The following is a 9,309-nucleotide window of genomic DNA, read 5'->3' on the forward strand; positions in this document are numbered from 1 at the left end:
TGGGTTTCATTGCTTTGCATGTAAGTCACTCAAGAATCGTGTCAAATGAATGAACGTGGTCGGTGTTACTGTTTAATCTCTCATTAGCAGGTACATGGACTTACAGTGAATGTCAATGGAAGTCACTTCTGATAATAATGCAGAGGAATAATATATGCAAAGGATCTTCCAGACATGGTGTCCACTTTGATCTTCCTTTTAAATACAGTACTTTAGTTCTGATTTTTAAAGTACACTTTGAAATCCTCTGATCTTCTCTAATGAGCTACTAGATTATAGAAAGCCTTGCTTCATGTTTTAGAAAGGAATTTGTGGTGTCTACATTAACCAGAGATGGACTTGGGGAATTTGAATAGTGGAACAGATTTTAACAAGCACTTGTTCTTATTTTATTTTTGTTACCACAAACCAATTTACTTCAGCAATTTTTACCTACTTAAAAAAAAAGTACACAAATTAGAGTATGTCTTTAAAAATGAATTGCTTTTAAATAAACTTTAGATGCAATTAGAATTATGATACTTATTATGAAGGGCTGTGCCTCCTTCCATTTGGCACTAGTGACAAAGGTTAAAAATGTCCTTCTATAAAATACCACATAATTAAACAAAGCAAATTTTGTAATTACCTACTACACAACTGGGTAAATTCCAAGTTTCATAATTATTTTAACCTATATATGATTTACTTGTGCAAAAGAGAAAAGAAGTTCAACAGATTAAAAAACACACTTTCTCTTTAGCATAATTTAGGTTTTTTCTCATTTTTCACAATTTGTTCAGCTATTCTGTTTAAAAAAAATAACAAATAATAGTTTTCTCCTTCTTGTATATCTCTCCTCATCTAACTCTGCAGATAAAGCCCTTGAATGTCAGGCTTTCTGTTTGAGCATTGATAAAAACCCAACATGGGAAATGAAACAAAAAGTGGTGTCTGGCATCTTGAAAACTCAACACAGGCACAGACACACATGCACCCACACACAGACATACAGAGCAACAGGTGCAAGGATAACGCCTAAGGAGAAGTTGAAGGAACGCCTTATAATAATCTGATAGAGACAAACGTCTGTAAGAAGCAAATCTCTGTTTCCCAGTAGGGTCACATTACAACACTAGGTAGGCAAGTTTCCACCATTCCTCCAGTGTTGGATTTCCAAAGACTTCAGTCTGAACTGTACACCATCCCCACATCCTTTCAGAGTACCACGGGGACAGGGGACCCCAAGTTCCAGATAAACATCCAGCAACCTCATTTCCTTTCTGTCACACTAGATGTAGAACAATTGCCTGTGAGCAGTTCCTTGGAAGGAATCTACTCTGCACAACCCACACACTTTGAGATGAGGAAGAAAAGAAAAAGACTTTTTAAACCATCTTCCAGAATTTCCAGGTCACTGCATGAATTTTAAAATCACAACGATGACCAAGTCCTTTCATCAAATATCCATGATTCACCTGAGGCATTTTGCTGAGTACTATTCCTAATACCTCAGCCAGGTTTCACCTCTGGGGAGTCTCCTTGTTCATTATTAGCCATTTTACTAAGGAAGTAGTGCTCTTGCTCTAGGCTCAGACCACTTCTCCACGGTACATTGAGCAAATGTCCCTAGATGCCGGGAAGCTGGGTGCAGTTTCCACAGATGAAAAAATCCAAAGTGATGACATCTGTTGAACTTTCATCACTCTTAGCTCTTGAGGTAGCATTTCCAGATGATCACTTTTGCCTTCTGGAAAGTTGCGAAACAGAACCTGCTGACCAATGAGTTCCTGGGTCCAAGTCCAATGTTGTTGCTCCAGGACTCACCTCCCAGACTGTGCATTCAGACCGAGGAGGAGCAAGAGTCGTGACTCCAGGCAAGACAGGCTGCATTTGTCCCAGGCTCCCCTCTGTCTGAGTTTTGGAATATAAACATAGGATTAAAGTATGATCTCTGCACCCATTGGACATCTTGGGTAAGTTTCAACTAGAAAATAACTTGGAGCAATATGAAAAAGACATACATTTATTCATCACTTAATGTGCCAGACACCTGGCTAGGTATAAAAATCATCATTTCAAATTCATCCTGTAATTTTTTTAAGTGTAAGAAAACTAAAGTTCTAATAATTTACGTGACTTTCTCAAGGTCATCCAATAAGGAGGTGGCACCTGAATTCATGACCATAGTTTCATAGTTTCACCTCCATGGATTTTAAGTTCATGATTTTTAACCTTTAAATCTTATTTTCTTTGCAGAATGGGAATGTTCCCAAGGTCACAGAGCTGATAATTGTCAGCTGGGTTTCTGGACATAATACATCCCAAAGAAACATTTAATCTTCCTCTGTTGACTTTTTTTTTTTTTCTTCCTCCAGTCTCTTCCTGCTCAAAACTTGGAGATCCTCTTAAGGTCACCTCTCCTCTCTTCTATGCATAAAAAAAGACCTGGTAATTCTACTTCCAGAATATAACTTCAACCTTTCGCTTCTCTCCAGTTCTGGGCTAACGACCACCACCAGCAGCCCAGGCAGCATCCCTCATCCTTTCTTTCTAAAGTCCTCCAACAGAGATAGGGGAATCTTCTGGAATCCCAATTAGGCCACATTACCCCTTTCCTAAAACCTTTTATTGACTTTTTTATTCCCTTGGGATTACCCCCCAATCATTTTCCCATCTTGTCCCACCCACTATTCATAGTTCCTGTCTTGCCAAAGTACAAAGATCTCTGATTTCAGGGGTTTTGTACATGCTATACCTTCAGGCGAGGGCATTCTCCCTCCAAATATTTAACCATTAAGCTTCAGATACTTCTTTCCCGGCCCCTCCACTCCACTTAAACTGGGACCCCTCTTGCCCCCTGCTATGGGCTGAATTGTGGTTCCCCCCACCCCAGACTCATATGTTGAATCATATGTTGAAGTCTTAAACCTCAAAGTGATGATGGTATTTGGAAAGGGGCCTTTGGAAGGTCATTAAGGTTAAACAAAGTAATGAAGCTGGAGCCTTTAGAATGAGGCTACTATAGGATCCTTCTAAGGGGAGGCCAGAGGAATGTGTCTCTTTCTCCTTCTGGCATAAGTCTATGCCAGAGCCTGACCAACCACCATTACCATGTTGCTAACAATGTTGGCATTGTCTTGATCTCAGAATTACAGCACCCAGAATTGTGAGGGGAAAAAAAATTGTTCTTTGAATCACTCATTCCGTGGCATTTGTCATGACAGCTCAGCAAACTAATGCATAGTCTTTGTTTCCTGTGTTAGCTAAGATACGAACTAAGTAGCAAGAACAAAGAGATCCAAAGATACAATGGTTTCAATAACATGGAAGCTCCTTCCTCTGCCACATGATAAGCCATTAGTCAACGATTGTATGGGAAGGTCTGCCGCCTTCAGTGCAAGGCTTCCATCTTGGAGGACAAGGCTGCTCTTATGGTTCTCAGCATCTTCCAGCTTGCAGGAAGGCATAAAGGACCAAGGGAAGGCACAAGCCTCCCCTGTGGATGTATACCAGAAGTGGCATGAATAATTATCTTTATATACCATTGGCCATAACTTTGTCACTTGGACAAACTGCAAGAATTGTTGGGTGGGTTGTCAGGCTCCCAGCTGAAACTCAGGTAGTCCATCATTAAGATGGACAGAATAGACACAGGTGAAGAAGCAGCAGCCATCATGCTCCCTCATCAAAAGACGAATTTCAAGTAGTAAGCACATACTCATTTGTTCCACGCCTGCTCTCCTGTTGACTGTAAGTTTGACAAGGGAGAAACTATACATGTTTCAATCACTGTGATGCTCCCATGCCAAGCACAGTTGCTAGAACTTAACATGAAGATTCCTAACTATTGCCTGACTGCGTGAGCAAGCAAGTATGTTCTTTACATGTTATACAATCTGGTAAGCCCTACCTCCCTCTAAATATACTCCTCAGAGGACAGAACATGTACTGTGTGGGGGGAGATATGTGTGTCTTCTTTCACCCCTGCCAATTCCAACACTGCATGTATTCTTCAATGCCCATATCTTCCTTAAAAATCTCATCTGGGGGGATGGGAAGGTAGCACAGTGGTACAGTGCTTGCCTAGCATATGGAAGGCCCTGGGTTCAATCCCTAGTACTGAAAACAAAAATCTCTGGGGCTAAGTAACACTACACTGAAATTTTTTTCTTGGCCAGGTTTCTATGTCAACCTATGTCAACCTATTTGTCACTACCAATCATTTCCTTTTGCTCTTAGAATTTTGCCCTGTTTTCCCCCTTTTAAATAATATTACTTCTAAACACCTAACCAAACAGGCTAGGTACTTTTGAGACATGGTTTACCATGCCTTCATTATTCCATTGCAATTAAACTTTACTCATTGATTCACCCTCTTCCTTCTTTTCATTCAAGAGCTATTGGAATATCTATTTTATGTTCTGTGCTAATCAGCAAGAACACAAAACTATAAGGCCAGGAGAGCTCAGAGTCTACTTGTGAGACAGAGCAGCCAATAAGCAATTCAAATGCAATGTAACGGGTGCTATAACCAAGATACGTTCAGAAAATTATGGGAACATAATTATGGAGTACTTGGTTATCTTTTTTTGATCTATGATTATCATCAAATCATCTCAACTTTAAAGATAAGGATGTTGAGAATCAGAGCTAAGGAATTTGTTCAAGGTTAGACAACCAGGAAGTGAAAAGGCAATTGACAATTCAATACTGATAACAATCTTTCCCCTCTGCAACGCCCTAATCGAGTTCTATTCTCCTTCAATGCAAGTACTCTTAAGATGGCATCCAGTTCTGCTGCTTCTTCCCCATGTCCACAAGCACCCAGCTCAGGCCAGGCCTCCACAACATCCTTAACATAATGACTACTCATGCTTTTAACCTCACTAGGATCCTTGTACACACTACTAGAGGGATACAGTGCAGAGAGGGAATTCCTTTTTATTCTGGTGTTTCCATTATGTGTTACTGCAAACTACTCCAAAACTCCACGGATTAAAACAATGATGTATTTACCTGTCATTGCTCTGAGTGTTTGGCGAGCCCCATTGGGTACCTCTTGCTCAGGATTTTCTGCAGCTGCAGTCAGACGCTGGCAGTAACCATCAGATTACTGGTTCTATTCTTGGGCTAAAATGACTGGAATAACTGGGAGCTGGTCAGATATGGCCACATGTTGAGCTTGGACTACCTCCCAGCATCAACTCTTGGGGGTAGCTGGGCTTCTCACATGACAACAGGCTGCTTCCAGAACAAACTCAGTTTTCTTATGTATAAAATGTTGATCACAATAGTCTCTCATTGGGCTGGTGTGAGGATTGAGTGAAATCAATTGTGTAAAGTGTCATGAGCCAGGCGGGTGCTCAGTACATTTCAGTTTCTTTTCCCATCATGTATCATGCTTACTCAGAAGCAGGAGATAGAATAGGGTTTCATAAAAGTTTGTTAAATGAATGAATGAGTGAAACTGTGCAAATCATGGAGTTCCAAAGCAATCTTCTTTGGACACATCATGCATTATGCCTCTCTCATAGGAATGCAGAGCATCTTCCAATTGCTAAACACAGAACTCAGGACCTCCCACTTTCTGTTACCCCATCCCCCCACACATTCCCCAGGCAGAACTTTAATATAAAATAGATGCCCATGAGTCCATACACACATAAATAAATGGTTAAATGAATAAACTAGTAAAGGGACAGATTTCCTTGCTGAATTCCAAATATATGTAGATATTTTACCCTCTGGAGAGTGAGGCATTTTATGCTCCCCCCGCCCATCCTTTCACATAAGGCCACACATAGTAACTTCTGTCCAAAGAGTACAGTATGGAAGATAGTTAAAAAAAAAAAAAAAAGAGTAACTCTTCAGTAGAGAAACCTGACAAACATGACTTAAATCAGGCGATCAAGGTGAATATCAACAGCCATGTAAGTCATGTTAACAAAATTTCCCTTGATGTATGTGTTGAGAATCATATTCCAGCTCTGTGATCCCCTTTCAAAACCTGTCATCCCAATATATTGAGAAAAATATCATACAGATCCTAGCTGAGGGATGAGTATTTGACCCCAAAACTGTCAAGGTTATCCAAAACGAGGGAAGTCTGAGAAAATGTCACAACCAGGAGGAGCCTACGGAGACATGATAGCTGAATGTCACATGGATTCTGGATGAGATCCTGGCACAGGAAAAGGACGTTGGGTAAAAGCTGAGGAAATCTGAACCAACTATAGACTTTAGTGAAAATAATGTACAGATGGCATTGGTTCATTTATCAAGCAAACGCACCACACTAGTTTAAGATTCTAATAATAGGAGAAATTGGGTGCACAACACATGGGAAATTTCTATGCTGTCTCCACGACTTTCTATAAAGCTAAAAAGTACATTTCTATTGGAAGAAAAAATTACACCTTGCTAAACACCGCCCTCCTATCCACTGCACAGAAAAGACCACCATCTTCTGGTGGGAGTCACAGGGACGGGGGCAGGGCAGGCTCAAGTCCTAGAGACAGAAGAGCTTCTGTCCCTGTGTGGAGCTGGGGGTTGGTATCTACCATTTAGAATTGCATATCCAGGGCTGGGATTGTGGCTCAGAGGTAGAGCACTCGCCTAGCATGGGCAAGACCTGGGTTTGATCCTCAGCACCACATAAAAATAAGGGCATTTTGTTGTATTCCATCTACACCTAAAAAATAAATATTAAAAAAAATTGCATATCCACACTAATCCAACCTGTCTTCTGCCTGAATGTTTTTGTTCAAGACACAACCGTCTCTCCAATCTCTAAGATCAAGACCTTAAAGTCAGCCCATCTGTTTTTCCCCATTTTCTAAGCCCAATTGCTTCTAACTCAGAATTTTGTCTCAAATCTAGTATCTGGCCTCAATACCACTGTCTTGGTTCAGGTCCTTGGCATCAGTCACACCATTGCCTCTGTAAAGGTCTCCCTCCCAGCCCCCTCTCCATTTCATTCCTTCTGAGGCCACCAGAGTTAGCATCACTAAATAGGTGAAGGTGCTTAATGGGTAAATGTTCTTAAAAATCACCCACTCGGATAGATTGCAAGCTTGCTTACACTGACAGAAGGCTCTTATCCTGACCCCAGCTCACACTTCGTCTGCTTCTTACCCCCCTCTTCTGATGCACCTCGTGCTGCAGTCCCACCAGTTCACCTCTGCATGTCCACAATCATGTCCTGTGTTCTCGAGACTCATGCTTCTGCATGAAGCTCCAACAGGAATGGTCTGGTTATCCTCTCTGGTCTCTTTGTTCCCTCACAAGATGAGCCACTCACTCCACAAACCTCATCTCAGAAGTTTCTATTCTAGAAACTTCCTTTGACTCTCTCAGGCAGAAATGGCCCATTCCTAGCTAGTGTCATTCATGTTTGATGATGCTGATTGCCACAAGAAGAGTAATGTGTAAGGACCACATATGGCATCCACACCATCTTTGTCTATGACACTCTTTCACATGGTGGCCCAATTACAGTATGCAGGACACTCCTGTTCTGACTCATGATAACCCCTGGAGACCCCCTGCCCCCTGTGCACCACCACCACTGACCCCATCAGAACCTACTTTCTCAGATGACTATATCCCTGGGGGGTTAACTAAGGAGTGGCCAAGACAATCTAAAGCAAGAAACAGCAGAGTTAGGAAAGAATTGGTACTTTGCACATTAGCCAGAGGCAGAAGCACAGAAGGCAGACCAACTGGTGATTGTTCCTCTCCTTTTGTGTAAAATACATTTCCTGTGTCATTGATATCTCCTGCTGACTCAGATTGAAACAGCTGTAGCCATCAAGGGCCAAGGGTAACCATTTGCTTTTCCCAGTGACTACAGTGTCCCATCTCTTTCTTGATGACTAAGCAAAGGCTTATGGGTTCCAATAGAGAACATCAGAGTGTCCCTGCCCAGTCCTCAAGCACATAGGCTGGTGTCCACTGGATTGACTGGCCTATGAGCCTCTCAGAACTCTTGGAGTCTATGAACTGCTTCCCCAGAATAGATGGCTATACCATCAGGAACACAGATCCAAAAAAAAAAGAAAAATGAATAAATGACAGACCAGATTACCAGAGGAAATAAAATAAATAAACTTCCTCAAGTAAATCATACAGAACCCTAACATGTTCACACATATTGCTGTTTAAAATTGTGCCCCTGATCACAGAATGCCAAATGAACATCAAAGCCTATCTACATTCATTCACAGATTATTTTTCCAAAGTTCTTTTTTGAAAGAATATATTTTATCACAATAAGGTTATTTCTTTACTTCTGCAAAATCTGTCTAATCATACAAATTATAAAGCTCCTGAATTTTTTCTCCTAGTTTTGTGTTTGTTTCTACGAAACACATAAGGACAATGATGAAGATGAAGAGAGAGGGAGACTGGCACCAAATTGTTACACCAGTGCTTGCAATTGGGCTCTACCATACTGGGGCTTCACCCCCATAAGACTGGAACCAAACCTGTTTTCCATGATCCTGACAATACCAAATGTGGCTCTATACTTGATGTAGAATTTTAACAAATTTTAAAGATTAGTGTTATATATTGTGATTTGCTTAATACAAGTTCATTAAATTTTATATCAAGGTCAAATGAATTTGTCAATGTCAAATAACTAATATGTTAATAAACATCAAAACCAGAAAGCCCACATTTTGATGCATACCCTCCCCCCACCCAATGCAGTTGCACACAGAAGGGCCTCATGCTTGGTTTAAAGCTCAGGTATTGCTATTCTGAAATTCTTAACACTTTTGTCTTTGAAGTTCGGTTTTATAAGCAGAATCCAAGGGAAAATGAGGCACACACATGGGCATGTTCTGTCTCTGCTCTTTGCTGTCTCATTTGCATATAGTGGTCATGGTTACACAAAAGCACAGTATTTCAATGGCCCCAAGGTATGTGAACTTCTGGAGTCTCAAGTCTGTGATGGAGTAAGCAGGCATGGATATGTTTTCTGTTCAAACCAGAACTTGCTTCAAATGCAGAAAGAAGGCAGTGACATTCAAAGAAAGCTGAACAATCAAGAAATCTCTTGGGTTGAATTGGGTCTCCCCACAGCCCCCAGTATACACACACGACTCCTACATTGAAGTCCTAACCATTGTATCTCTAAATATAACCTAACTTGCAAAGAGGATCTTTGCAGATGTTAGAAAGGACAAGTTAGGATGAAGTCATACTGGAGTACTATAAACTCTAACAATATGAGTGGTATCCTTATAAAAAGGGGGGATATGGGCATAGTCACACAGACAGGGAGAATACCAGGTGAAGTTTAGAGTTATGTTGCCACAAGTC

At 40.9% G+C, this 9,309-nt stretch overlaps 1 long non-coding RNA gene across 1 annotated transcript; it reads left to right on the forward strand.

Annotated features, from left to right (window-relative positions):
* The first annotated feature begins 1,816 nt into the window (after positions 1-1,816).
* Positions 1,817-8,601, forward strand: LOC124099606 (uncharacterized). The gene is made up of 2 exons (XR_006854009.1): positions 1,817-1,955; positions 8,328-8,601. It is a non-coding gene; the product is annotated as an uncharacterized LOC124099606 (long non-coding RNA).
* Positions 8,602-9,309: the final 708 nt, after the last annotated feature.

This window comes from Marmota monax, unplaced genomic scaffold (genome assembly GCF_021218885.2).
Source record: "Marmota monax isolate L192 unplaced genomic scaffold, Marmota_monax_Labrador192_F-V1.1 WCK01_AAM20220418_F8-fsc00026, whole genome shotgun sequence".
NCBI classification, from domain to species: Eukaryota; Metazoa; Chordata; class Mammalia; order Rodentia; family Sciuridae; genus Marmota; species Marmota monax.